General features: G+C 36.0%; 1 protein-coding gene and 1 pseudogene across 7 annotated transcripts in view; one reads left to right on the forward strand and one right to left on the reverse strand.

Moving 5' to 3' along the window:
• The window catches only part of PAM (peptidylglycine alpha-amidating monooxygenase), a 289,915-nt gene that overhangs the window by 99,258 nt on the left and 177,895 nt on the right, over window positions 1–12,762 (forward strand). The gene's annotated exons all lie outside the window — the stretch shown is intronic.
• Window positions 6,740–7,553, reverse strand: LOC101620609 (annotated as a pseudogene).

The raw sequence follows: 12,762 nt of genomic DNA on the forward strand, positions 1-12,762 counted from the left end.
CAACATGATAAATTAATGCATTATTTATTAAAACAGTTATGAATGTGAGAAAAGCCAGTGACTAATTAATGTACAGGCTATATGTATGAGCCAGACTTTGAGTCACACATAGCTTGCCCATTGGACATACATAATGGTATTAAAAAGATTTGGATAGTTATAGGATAAGGAAACATTCTTATTTCACCATCAAGGGAAAGAAATGAGGGAAGAGGATAAAGAAAACAATGCATGCATCAGCAAGGTCCTACAGAGCAAATTAGCACAGTGAAAGGAAGCATCTTGCAGCTTGGTGTTTTTTATTGTTATGTAGTGTTCTACCCTCATATGGTATTTTAAGCAAAACACTTCAGTCTGTGGGCTTTTTGGCCTATGAGAAAATGCAGCACCCAATGTGAGCTGGTGTATGATGAAATGTTTCTAGTACTGCAGTTTCTACATTTGAAATATACAATTAGTGTTATAACTCATAATTTATTTTCTTCCTTGCAAAGATACTATTAAATTAAAGGTGCATCTCAAAAACAGGTGTTTCAGGATAGTGACATAAAAGGCAAAAAAATAAAAGTAAGGGGGGGTGGACTTCAACCATAACCTTACAATTAATACAAAACTCACTTTAAATGGAACACAGAATTAAACGTAAAACATAAAACTATAAAAGCATTAGAAAAAAGTCTTAGAAAAATATTTTTAGAAGTGAGGGGCAGACAAAATGTTCTTTGACTTAATACTAAAATGCACAATCCAGGCCCTCCCTGGTGGCGCAGCGGGTTAAAGCATAGCACTGAGAAGTTAAAGCCACTTCACATGAGTTTGATCCCCGCCTGCCCCAGAGGAGATCCACATGGCTTGGCAGACCTCTCTGACTCTCCCGCTGCTCCCCTCAGCAGTGTGCTTTGTCGATCTGCCTGTTCTGCTCCCCACTCTGTCTCTGGTGAATCCTCTCACCTTCCGCATCTCTGGCCTGTATCCCAGTTCCATATGAATAAATAAATAAATCTTTAAAAAAATGCACAATCCATAAAAGAAAAAAAAAAGATGGTAAGTTGAACCTCTTCGAAACTAAAACTTCTACTTCACAAGAGATCATGTGAAGAGGATGAAAAGATAAGCAACAGGTGGGAGGAAAATATTTTGAACCACACACCTGATAGAATCTTTGTATCCCAACTGCATAACAAAATCTGAAAACTCAGTGGTAAAAGACAGGCAATCCAATCAGAAAATGGATAAAAGACACGAATAACCCATTTCAGAAAAAGATAAATATATGGCAAATAAGCACATAAAAAGATGATCAACATCATTACCCACCAGGGGACTGAAAATAAAAGCACAATGATATAACTCTACATTCCTGATACACTATCTAAAGTTAAATATATATATATATATATATATATATATATATATTAACAACACTGAAAGATAACTCTAAATGCAAGGATGTGGGGAACTGGTTCACTCATTCATTTTAAGTGGGGTGACCACCTGGAGGAGTATAACGTTTTCTCACAAAATGACCACCTGACCCAACAATCACATTCTTGAGCATTTACCACAGAAATAGAAATTTATATTCATAAAAAAACTATATGTATATATATATATATACATATGTTTAGAAAATATACATATGTTCATACAAAATATATTCATGCCTATTCATAGCACCATTATTTAAAAATAAAAAATTGGAAACAAACATCCTTCATAAGATAATCAAGTAAACTGGTACATGTATCCCATGAACTAAGATCAACTATGATTTGCTCCATTTCATGAATGTATCACACAAACATGTAACAATTTGGAAGGATCGTGCAGGAATTATTCTAAGTGCAAACATCAATCTCACAGGACAGCCCACGTTATGGGCTGTTTACACAACATTCTTGAAATGACAAAATTATGAAGAGGAAGAACAGATTTCCTTGTGCTATTGTATTGTCATCATGCAGGATATTGTAGGAGAAAATGTGGTCAAGGGGTATGGGATTCTCTGTATTCATGTTTTCTTCCAACTATGTGTGAATTTAAACTGTCTACAAAAAAAAAATAAAAACAAAAACAAAAAAGATCCCTTCAACTTAAGGGAAAAGAAATAAAAAACTCAACAGTGTGGTTAAGCTATATGCCCATGGTTAAACAGCACATGAGTAGCAGAGCTTAGACTTGAACTCAGGTCTTTGTGACTTTGTCTGTTTCCTCAAAACACAAGGTCCCTCTTGAGGTAAGCGACAGTATTTCTTTGGAAACCACTTCAGACTAGTAGAGAAAACTGAGATCGGTCCTTAAGTTATAATCAAACTCTCCTCAACTTATTTCCCAAACTATCTGGTAATGTTACTCAAACATTACAAGATACCTTGAGGATCTTGATAAAACACAAATTTTAATTCAGTCAGACTTAGGTGGAGCTGGAAACTATTGACTTATTTTTTTAAATGTTTTTACATTTTATTAATTTTTGCTAGAACATTGGCTTCCTTCTCATGTGATGTTACCAAATCACACCCACTACTAAGATACCAGTAGTGCACCCTGTAGTCCTGTGCTCCCTCCCACCTTGTTCTTGTCACTCTCCTCCTCTTGCACCTCTGGTAGACTATTTCTAGCAAATGCTCAGGTGATCCTGAAACTTGACCTGTAGACCACTCAAGGAACAGCAAGGGTAAAGGAATTTTTATCATAACTATTTGTAACTAATTTGTCTTAAAAGATACATCCACCAAATAGCATTTCAAGTATGTTAGCTTGTCGCATTCTGGTGGGAATGTGATACAAAGGAGACCATGTTGGGGTGTAGTTTAAATGGGGAGGAACATTCATAAGTGAAGACAGCTGATGGCATTTTGAACTCAAACTCAAAGCATAATGTAAGAGCAAAGCTTTGTGGTCAGTTGCAATAAAAGCTGTTTGCTGTAAGTGCAAAATTCTCTACTGACTTGTTTAGGAGAAATTACTGATAAGGTAGGAAGTTCATTGTGTCCACACCCACACATATCAAACCTGACAACTCCATTTTCATCCATTTAAGTATTTGGGGATGTGGCTTGTCTTGTTATGTAAACTAACTGAGATCAGAACATTCAAAACTTCCATTTATTCAGGGACACACATGTTTTCCTTTTATATTATTGAGTAGGACAAAGGCATTGTGCCAAAGAGTTATAGATGTTCTTTTTCAAAGTCAGTCTTCATTAATGCTTTTTTCAGACTTTATAAAAGGTACCATGTTTCCTGCAGTAACTAGCTTGACGTGACTTTATGTGATATTAGGAAATTAGTACATGACTATGACGCCTGGAGAAATAAACTGTGAAATTGTGTGGTATTTCAAAGTGTGAACTTCTTTTGTGATCTTTATTTTATCATGCACTAAATCATATTGGTTGGAGCTTTTGCTTCTGAGTCAACAACAACTTAAGCTGAGGTAGTTTCTTTAAAACATCAGGTTGGAAGTGTGGAACACTTGTGCAGTTCTACCTAGCCAAGATGCAAGATTGTTCTTAACCACAATTTTATGTTTTTTTTTTTTCATTTATTTTTTCCCTTCAAAATTTCTGACAGTGGAAATAATACTATCAAATAGAGTTACCTTTGAGAAGCTCACTTTTTCATTAGTCTCCTGCTTCCAACCTTGCCCTAAGCACCTCATGTGAGGGCCATATGATTGCTTATGAAATAGGTGATCCAGTCACTTAATACTTTAACTAAATACCATGACATACAAATCGCATGGACTCATGCCATTTTCTCCAACATCATTTTTCACCTTTTCCAGTGTCTCTTGAGCTCTGGGTATCCTTATCTATGGTACTTCTCAGAACTCTTGATCTATTACTTTGATCTATCTTACTTACTTCCAGATTGACTTGTAATGTTGGTTGTTTTCTTAGTTTGGGATCTTTCTCCACTGGTCACCTAGTGAGCTCATGGTACTTCACTTATATAGTAGCACTTTCTCTGTGAAGCAGCCTGTCTTAGTCAAACCTATTTGTTTTTGTTTTAAGAAGTAGAAGCCACTTAAATCATCACAAGTAAAAATGTTTACATAAATGGGCCCTTCCTGGTGGTGCAACAGGTTAGGATGCAGCACTGCAAGCTAGCTGTAGCCGCTTCAGTGCAAATTCCATCCCCAGCCCTGAAGGTGATCCATATGGTGCAGCAGACCTTTCCTGTCTCGCCCACTGGTCCCCTCAGCAGTATACTTCATTAATCTGCCTATCCTGCTCTCCACTCTGTCTCTGGTGAAGCTTCTCACCACCTCTGGCCTGTACCCCAATTCTGTATGCACAAATGAATAAATATTTTTTAAAAAATGTTTACGTAAATGAAAGAGAAGGCCAGATCATGGATATTCCCATGCTGGATTCAGTAAAGCAACAACCTTTTTTTTTTTTTTTTTTAAGATTTTATTTTATTTGTACATACAGAACTATGGTACAGCCAGAGGCTCAGGGGCGGTGAGAGGCTTCACCAGAGACAGAATGGGGAGCAGAACAGACAGATTTACAAAGTACACTGCTGAGGGGAGCAGTGGGCGGATCGGGGGAGGTCTGCCGCACCATGTGGTCACCTCTGGGGCAGGCGGGAATCGAACTCATGCGGAAGTGGTTTAGCTTCTTAGTGCTGTGCTTTAAACCACTGCACCACCAGGGAGGGCCTAAAGCAACAACTTTAGAGAGAGAAACCTGCCTGGATCCAAGATTGTTCACATATTACCTGGTAACCATCACTTTTCTGTATTTGCTTTGGTCTTTTTTGAATCACAAAGTGATGTTCTGACTCTTTTGTCCTTTTAGCTGACACAGAGCTTTGCTTTGGCTTCCCCAATCTTTATTTGATCCTGGTTCTACATGAAATTTCACCAAAACTAACATCTCACTTCCCAGTTCAAATTGCCAGAGATATTTGGATTGACCCATTGAGGTTGTCAGTTATCTCTGGCAGAGGAATGGGTCATATCCACTATGGGAACTTCCAGGCTGAATTGGTGTGTTTGGTGCTGTTGCTCAAATTCTGCTGTTTGGATGCTACCTCCTCTTTGTCCCATGCCCCACTTTATGGAATTCATAAACATTTTATTTACTCTCCAAAGGGCATAGGTTTTCAGATCTTAGGATGTAGTGTCTCACTTCATATTAGAAGCTCTTCTTTAATCTGAGATGAATTTCCTGGCCAAGTAGGAAGAGCAAGTTCACTTTCTGCTTTCTGGAACAGACAGGTTGACATTGTAATGCTTGCTATCTATCTATCTATCTATCTATCTATCTATCTATCTATCTATCTATCTATCTATCTATCTATCCATCTATCCATCTATCCATCTATCTATCATCTATCTATGTATCTATGTATCTATCTATCTATCTGTCAAATATATCTAGGTAGATTTTTTGGGGGGGGAGGTTGGTTCAAGAGATTCAACTCTGTTTATTTGGGAGAAATTGCAATAAAATTTAGAGGAAAATTAGATTTTTTTATTCCTTGTGCTGTGAAAATATATCTACTTGAGGGAGCTAAAGATAGTAAAATTACATTTAGGTTAATATCGTTCAGCTCTCTAAACTACTTCCTAATACTATTCCAGTGAGAGTGCTTTTGATGATAAGGGGCAAAATTTTTCAGGAAAACTTATTTAAGCGGAAATATCTTAAAGAAACTCAATTAAAGCTGAAATTGTTCAGAGAATTAAAGACTTTTCTCTTTAAATACATACCACATCATATAACTTCTTCCATGATGCCCTATTTAGCAAATTCATCATACAGAGTACCTGCCCTTTAATAAGGAGAATAAAAACATGGTGGTGATTTTATGATTATGGCCAATGAAAGTTACTGCTTTCCAAGGGGTTAATTCCAAATCAGCTACCCTATTAGCAAAACTCTTGTTTCATGCTGGAATTGACAGAACATATACAATGACTTCCTACTGAGTGTCAGAGGAGGTAAACCTGAAGAGAACTGTGCCATTTTTTTTTTTTTGCAATATCAAATATGTTTTCTTTCTCTCTTCATGACTTGCTTTTTTACCCTTCCTTTTTCCCCTTTAAGACCCAAGGATTTGATTAGGTTTTACTTCTCTCATCTTTGAGAAGATATCAATGTCTGTCAGACTTACTTCTTAAGATTATTTGCAGGACTCGTGTCATATAAACTGCATCATCATTATTATTATTATTGTTATTATTATTATTATTTTGAAAATTACGTGTATGTTCAAATTCTTTGTATAGTCAACAATATCTTTGGTGATCATGCTGGCGATGACTTTGATCCCAGAATTGACCTAGTTGCAGTTGTTGGAGCCCTAGACTGATTGAATTACCATGCTTATAACTTGTGCTGGAAACCATTCTGTTTCTAGTTGTCTTAGTTGGACATTCTGCCTCTCTTGGAGTTCTCTTTGAATAGTCACTCAATCTGAGGAAAACAGGTCACAAAATAAAGGTAGCCAATTCCAACACTTCCACCATTGTCAATTCCTCTCTATGGCATCTCACCCCTACTACATCTCCACAGAGATGACTGGGAACTCTCCCTTGACATTTCCACTGCATGTACTCAACAAATTTCATTCTCTGTGGCCATAAACTCCGTTACTCTGCTGCTAGTCACTTAAACAAACAAAACAAAACAAAAACCTATTGTGGTAACATTGACTTACATCATTATTTTGGGTTTGAAAGTATAGGGTCCCCCCTTTTGCTGGTGATACCATAGCATTTTTACCTCCAACTACCCACAGTGCCACACTGATTATAATTGCTCTTCTCTCAGCCAGTGTTCTGTTTCTCTTCTGGTGAAAAGCACCCTTTTGTTCTCTTCTGCATTTTGTTCCAGAAGTTTTTGGGCTTTCTGAAGTTTTTCTGAAGTTTGACATAGGTTATTTCATCAAAGCACTCAACCGCCTTTGAGAGAGCAAAGTTCCCTTTTATTTTTAAAGGACTGCATTCTCCAGTAGGTTTTTACCCTCCACTTCTGCTTCCTTCTGTTTTCTTTGCTTACATTTTTTCTCTATTGGGCAAACTGTAACAGCTTTGCGTTGGAAGTCTGCAAATAGGGACACTTTTACGCTCTGGTGAACAGTAGACACATTTTTCCGATTTAGAACAAAATTTTGTTCCCTTGGAGTTGTAATTTCAATAAACTTTCCAAGTTGCCCATAACAGTGTGTTCATTTTTCCACTATCTGCCCTTTGTTAATTAAAACCTGCCATCATCATTTGTTTCATAATGGTATTTGTCTAAGAATGTTGTTTTTCTCAGGACTTCCTGCTTTCTGCTTAGTAACCCAGGTAGTTTTTCTAGCTCCTGACAAACCAATAATCATAAAAGCTTCACAATATTTCTTTCTTCACTCCCCTTTGATCTTCTAACTCCATTTTAGAAAAACAAGTCTTCAGATTGGGAAATATGACATTTCCTTCTGAACAAAATTAAACTGTGCAGTTGTGGCAGAGAACATACGGGAAGAATGCCTATCCTGCCAGAACTTATTTCCTTAATGACTTTTGAAGACATTGCCAAGATCTTGTCCATTATTAATCTACAAGAGTTCTCCTTATTCTCTTTCAAAGTTAGCAAAACATATAACATCATTTTCATCAATTTTTTTCTCCATAATCTTCAAGTTTCACATTGTATGTTTTTATTCTTTTTAAAGGCCCACCGCTCCAATAAGAAAAGTCCTTTCCCAAACAATGTTCCCCTGGACTAGTCAACCCAGTTTTCATATATGTCAGTATCTTTTATATGTAAATGTTTTACTGACATATCTGTTACTTTCATCTTAGAACAAATTTTGTCTTTTGACATATACAACATGTCTCCAAAGAAATAAGTTACTGCCTTTTAGAAAGATTAGACATTACTAGACTCTAATATGTGCAGTGAAGTGAAAAATATAGCTAACACTTGACTCCTACCTTTGTTTCAATAAAACAAAGAAAGAATTGATCACAACCCTAAAGGAAGTACAAATAAAGTGTCTTGGTAATTCAGAGCAGTAGAAAGAAGTATTTTCTTTTATTTGAGAAGGAAAGGAGAAGAGTACCTTGTACTGGCTTATCATGAAAAATGATGTGTACAGGGGTTAAATGGGCAGTCTTTGGCATCTTGTAGAACTTAGTCATCCAAAATTTGAATGCTAATCTTGGACTTATGTATAATAGTTGAGTAACTGGGAACATGTCACTTAAACTATGTGTCAATTTCTCATTTATATAGTAAGTAAAATAAACCTAACTCAAGATTGTTGTTGGCAGTAAAGCTATCATTTATTATTCATTTATTCATTCATTCAGTCAGGCAATTATTGATTTAGTCAACAAATACTTCTGAGCATGGGTTACCTGTCACATATTGTGTTTTGGACACAGGGCAGATAGATAGCAGTTAATGAGGCAGCAGCATACCACCATAGTCAGTATTCAAGAAGAGGGAGCCATTCGTATGGAATAATAAAAGGCTGCTGGTTCTTTTGTCTGTTATGTGTTATTACCATGACAGAGATTGAGTTATTAGAACTTTAACTGTTTTTGTGGAGCCAGAAAATCAAAATCATAGACCTTACCTGGAAGGGGCCCCAGAGAGCCTTTGGGATATTATATGCACAACTTGGTAGTTACTGGTGCACAGAGGGTGCTTATTTTTTTTAGAAATTATGATTGATTGGTTAATGTGTGATGCAGGCATATGCTTCTGTTAAATCCTCTTATTAATCAGGGCTTGTGTTTTGAATCACTGGGTGATGGTTAAACTTGTTGTCATTGACTATGGGACATAACACATCCAACAGGTCCACATTATGTAGATGTGTATTCTACAGGCAGGTCAATGACAAAGAAGGTGAAGGGGACAGGACGAGTGAGGATAAGCCACCTTATCTTCATTATTGTCAGGCAGCTATTTGAATTAGTTAGCCACTGTGGTCAACCAATCCATTATACCAAGATTAATATTTAGTAAATTATCATACTGACAGTGTTGTTCCTTGTGTGTTACTTATTTTCCCAAGGACCCTCTTTGTGCACATGGCAGTAGTGGTAATTCATCAAGTCCAGGTGTAAAGAGTCTGGTAAAGTGTGAAGCATCCATTTACCCTTACTGAAGTGTTGTGGTAACAGAAAAAGTCAAGACAACCAGGTCAAGTAATAGCTAGCAGCAGTAACATTAAGACAGTCAGAAGAGAGCATATTACATTTTAGAGGTATTGTTAATGATCATGGATGTGTGATATTTTCACAAATTCCCAAAGGTGAGAACTAGCCCTGTAAATTTTTGTGCAAATTATTTCTGTTTCTGGAGTTTATTGATGATACAGATGCTATACTAAAGACATTTATACTTTTATGAATGAGAGTATTCCTTTCATTTTCAGAGATTTGGCATATGGAACACTAGATCTTACCTTAATGTAGTATATATATATATATATATATCTTACCTTAATGTAGTCTATATATATATATATATATATATATATATATATATATATATATATATATAGACTACATATATATATATATATAGACTACATTAAGGTAAGATATATATACTATATATATACTATATATATACTATATATATTATATATATACTATATATATTATATATATATATATAAGATTTATTTATTTCTGCATACAGTACTGGGGTACAGGCCAGAGGTGCAGGGGTGGTGAAAGGATTCACCAGAGACAGAGTGGGGAGTAGAACAGGCTGACTGATGAAGTATACTGCTGAGGGGAACAACGGTTGGGTCAGAAGAGGTCTGATATGCCATATGGGTCACCTCCAGGGTGAGGATTGAACTCATACTGAAGTGAATTTAGCTTCTTAGTGCTGTGCTTTAACCACTGTGCCACCGAGGAGAGCCCACCTTAATGTAGTTTTAATAGAAACTTGATATTTTTCTAAAATAAAAATCATTAATGTAAATACTTTTCCAGAAAAAAAGTTATTGCCTTCAAAGTGGACATATATCAGTTAGCTTCAGCTATCAAATCCTTGGTTAATTTTCTGTCCCTTTGTATTTTTCATCTATCATGACATATTTGGATTTATGTTGATTTGTTTTTAACATTTTAGGTGCATAGACAGCTATCCAAATGTACCTTATTGTCATTCAACTAATAGGCTGGTTTCATGCCTTCTGGGAATAAAACTATTTCATGAGAATGAGTAAACTATGTGTGAAACAAGTATTGAATTTTTGCCATTTGCAAGGTGGTCCACTCCCTGACACCATAGGAAGCTTCTGTTTTTGCCAAGGACCAAAAGATGACTGTAAAGACCATTCATCCTTGAGTATTTTTTGGTCTGGACTAAACATAGGTCATGGAAAACTGACATGGATTCACAGTATGCTGTCCCTTGTCATCTGTTCTGTTTCAGTGTCAGCCACTGACCTTGAGCAATTTTAGCATATTGTTACTGAAAGGGGAAAGGAGAGGGAGCAAAGAACATGACCTAGAAATGATCCAGCTATGTCTGGTTTCCTTCATACATCAAATCCCTATCTATGCTTTCTTGCTAGTTTCATAAATTTTGTTCTCATCCAAATGCCATTTTTAGAAACATGATACAAAACCCTAGAATGGGCCAAGTGGAATGGTTCTGTGTTGTAGATGAGTCTAGAGGTGGTTGACCCAAGAAAATGAAGATCCAAGGAAGGAAGGTTCAGAGGCTGAGGTTCATAGGAATAATTTTCAGGCTCTGGTTGCAAATGTCCCCTAGAATATCCAGTTCATTGGGTATCTTACTATTAGGATGTATTATTAAGTATCAAATGCAAGATGATGGTCAGACTTAGGCAAATTCTTGGAATTCCCTTCCTGATTTTGCCTTTGACCTGGTCCATCTATAACTGAACTGGCAGCCTTTGATGAGAACAGTATTAATCTGAAGAACAGAGGTTCTCAACCTGGAAAATTTTTAAAAATGACATCTGAAACCCCATTTCAGTGGTTCTGAGTAAGTAGTTCTGGACTTAAGCATAGTTCTATGTTTTTAAAGTTTCATAGTTTCTATAGCCAGAGGTTTCTTGACCCAAGTAAGCATATGAATTTATTATCTAGTCTAATTTTGCTTTGAAAACTCAAAGACTCAAAGATATTCCCATGCCATAGTTTGCTTTTGATCTTTCGAAATTCATTGGAGTAGATCAAGTAGGTAGACATAGAATTTGATATTGCAATATTGATGCCAGAATGTATTGGATTTTTAAAGCAGTTTTTCTCTTCTTGATTGATCTTCATGGGAGAATTTTTAAGAAGATTTATTTATTTATGCATACAGAACTGGGTACAGGCCAGAGGTGCAGGGGTGGTGAGAGCATTCACCAGAGACAGAGTGGGGAGCAGAACAGGCAGACCAGTGAAGTACACTGCTGAGGGGAGCAGCAGGCAGGTCAGGAGTGGTCTGCAGTGCCATGTGGATCACCTCTGAGGCCGGGGATAGAACTCCCACTGAGGCAGCTGCAGTTAGCTTACAGTGCTGTGCTCTAACCCATTGAGCCACCAGAGAGGGCCCAGGAAAATTTTTATTTAAGTGAAATATGCTAAGATGTTTAGCCTTTCATGGTTATCATTTTCAGAAGCCTTAGAGTCCCTTTGAGGTAAAGAAGACAAGAATAGGTTTTTTTGTTCTTGAAATACTGGTATTTAGAGTGAGGGTTGGAAAATTTCATGATAGACTAATTTAGGCTATTATATAGAGACTTGAATTAGTTTTCTTCAAGAAAAAACTCAGGAAAGTTTTTTGAAAATTACTGGATCCCCTGTTATGGCACACTTGGGTTTATTTTTATTATAAAATCTAAAGGATTTGAATATTCCAGCTCTTTGCCTTCTTTTAATTAAGTTATAGTTGCATCATGCCATCAAATTTGAATGTCAGTTGCTGGGACATGCATTGCAATCCAGAACAAGTAGTTAAAGTATGCATATTTAAAATCTGGGTTACATATCAATGATACATAAGCAAAAATTAAGAGGGCATTTATGGAAGAGTTTATGCCACAGATTAAGTGATCTTTGTTTCTTATGCCTCATCAATAGAAGGCATTTGCTTTATTTTGAAATATCCACCAACACCTTTACACTTTGATCTACAAAAATTAAATAGAAACTGGTTTTGCTTTGTTTTGTCTTTACCCATTGACAAGGGCAGTGTGTATGCCAAGGTCATACAGTAGTGGAGGTTTGATAGTATTTTAGCTACAATAGCTGCCTTGAAATACCAACACAACAAAAATAATTGGCATTGTGTTTGTAACTATCTTACCATTTAAACATTTAATTACCATAAAGGAATATAAGCACTGAATATAATATTTTAAGCTTTTATTGATCAAGAAGTGTTTCTTCATGCATTCTGATTTTTTTAACATATGATAATAGACAGACGGTACTAAAAGCATGCATGTCTTTAATGCCATTCAGTTGGATTTTCAAAATTTTATCTCACATGACTGTATTATTGTTTTGTGACTTACTACTTATTTTACTTTACACATGGCATTTAGTGTTTGTTTCCATTTGTTAGTTTTTTTTTTATTGTGTCATTAATAGAGCGTTTGGTGATATATTTCTCGTTCCTCATCCAGAGGAACAAGTGTGAGTCCTTAAAAAGTTTCTGACTTACTAATATTTAATTTTCTGTCATAAATTTCTGGATATTTAGTTTGAAAATGGCTATCATATAATGTAAATATAATAAAAAACTTAAAACTACCCATTGATTACAT

The sequence above is a fragment of the Condylura cristata genome, unplaced genomic scaffold (assembly GCF_000260355.1).
Source record: "Condylura cristata isolate star-nosed mole 26May11 unplaced genomic scaffold, ConCri1.0 scaffold00007, whole genome shotgun sequence".
Classification (NCBI taxonomy): domain Eukaryota; kingdom Metazoa; phylum Chordata; class Mammalia; order Eulipotyphla; family Talpidae; genus Condylura; species Condylura cristata.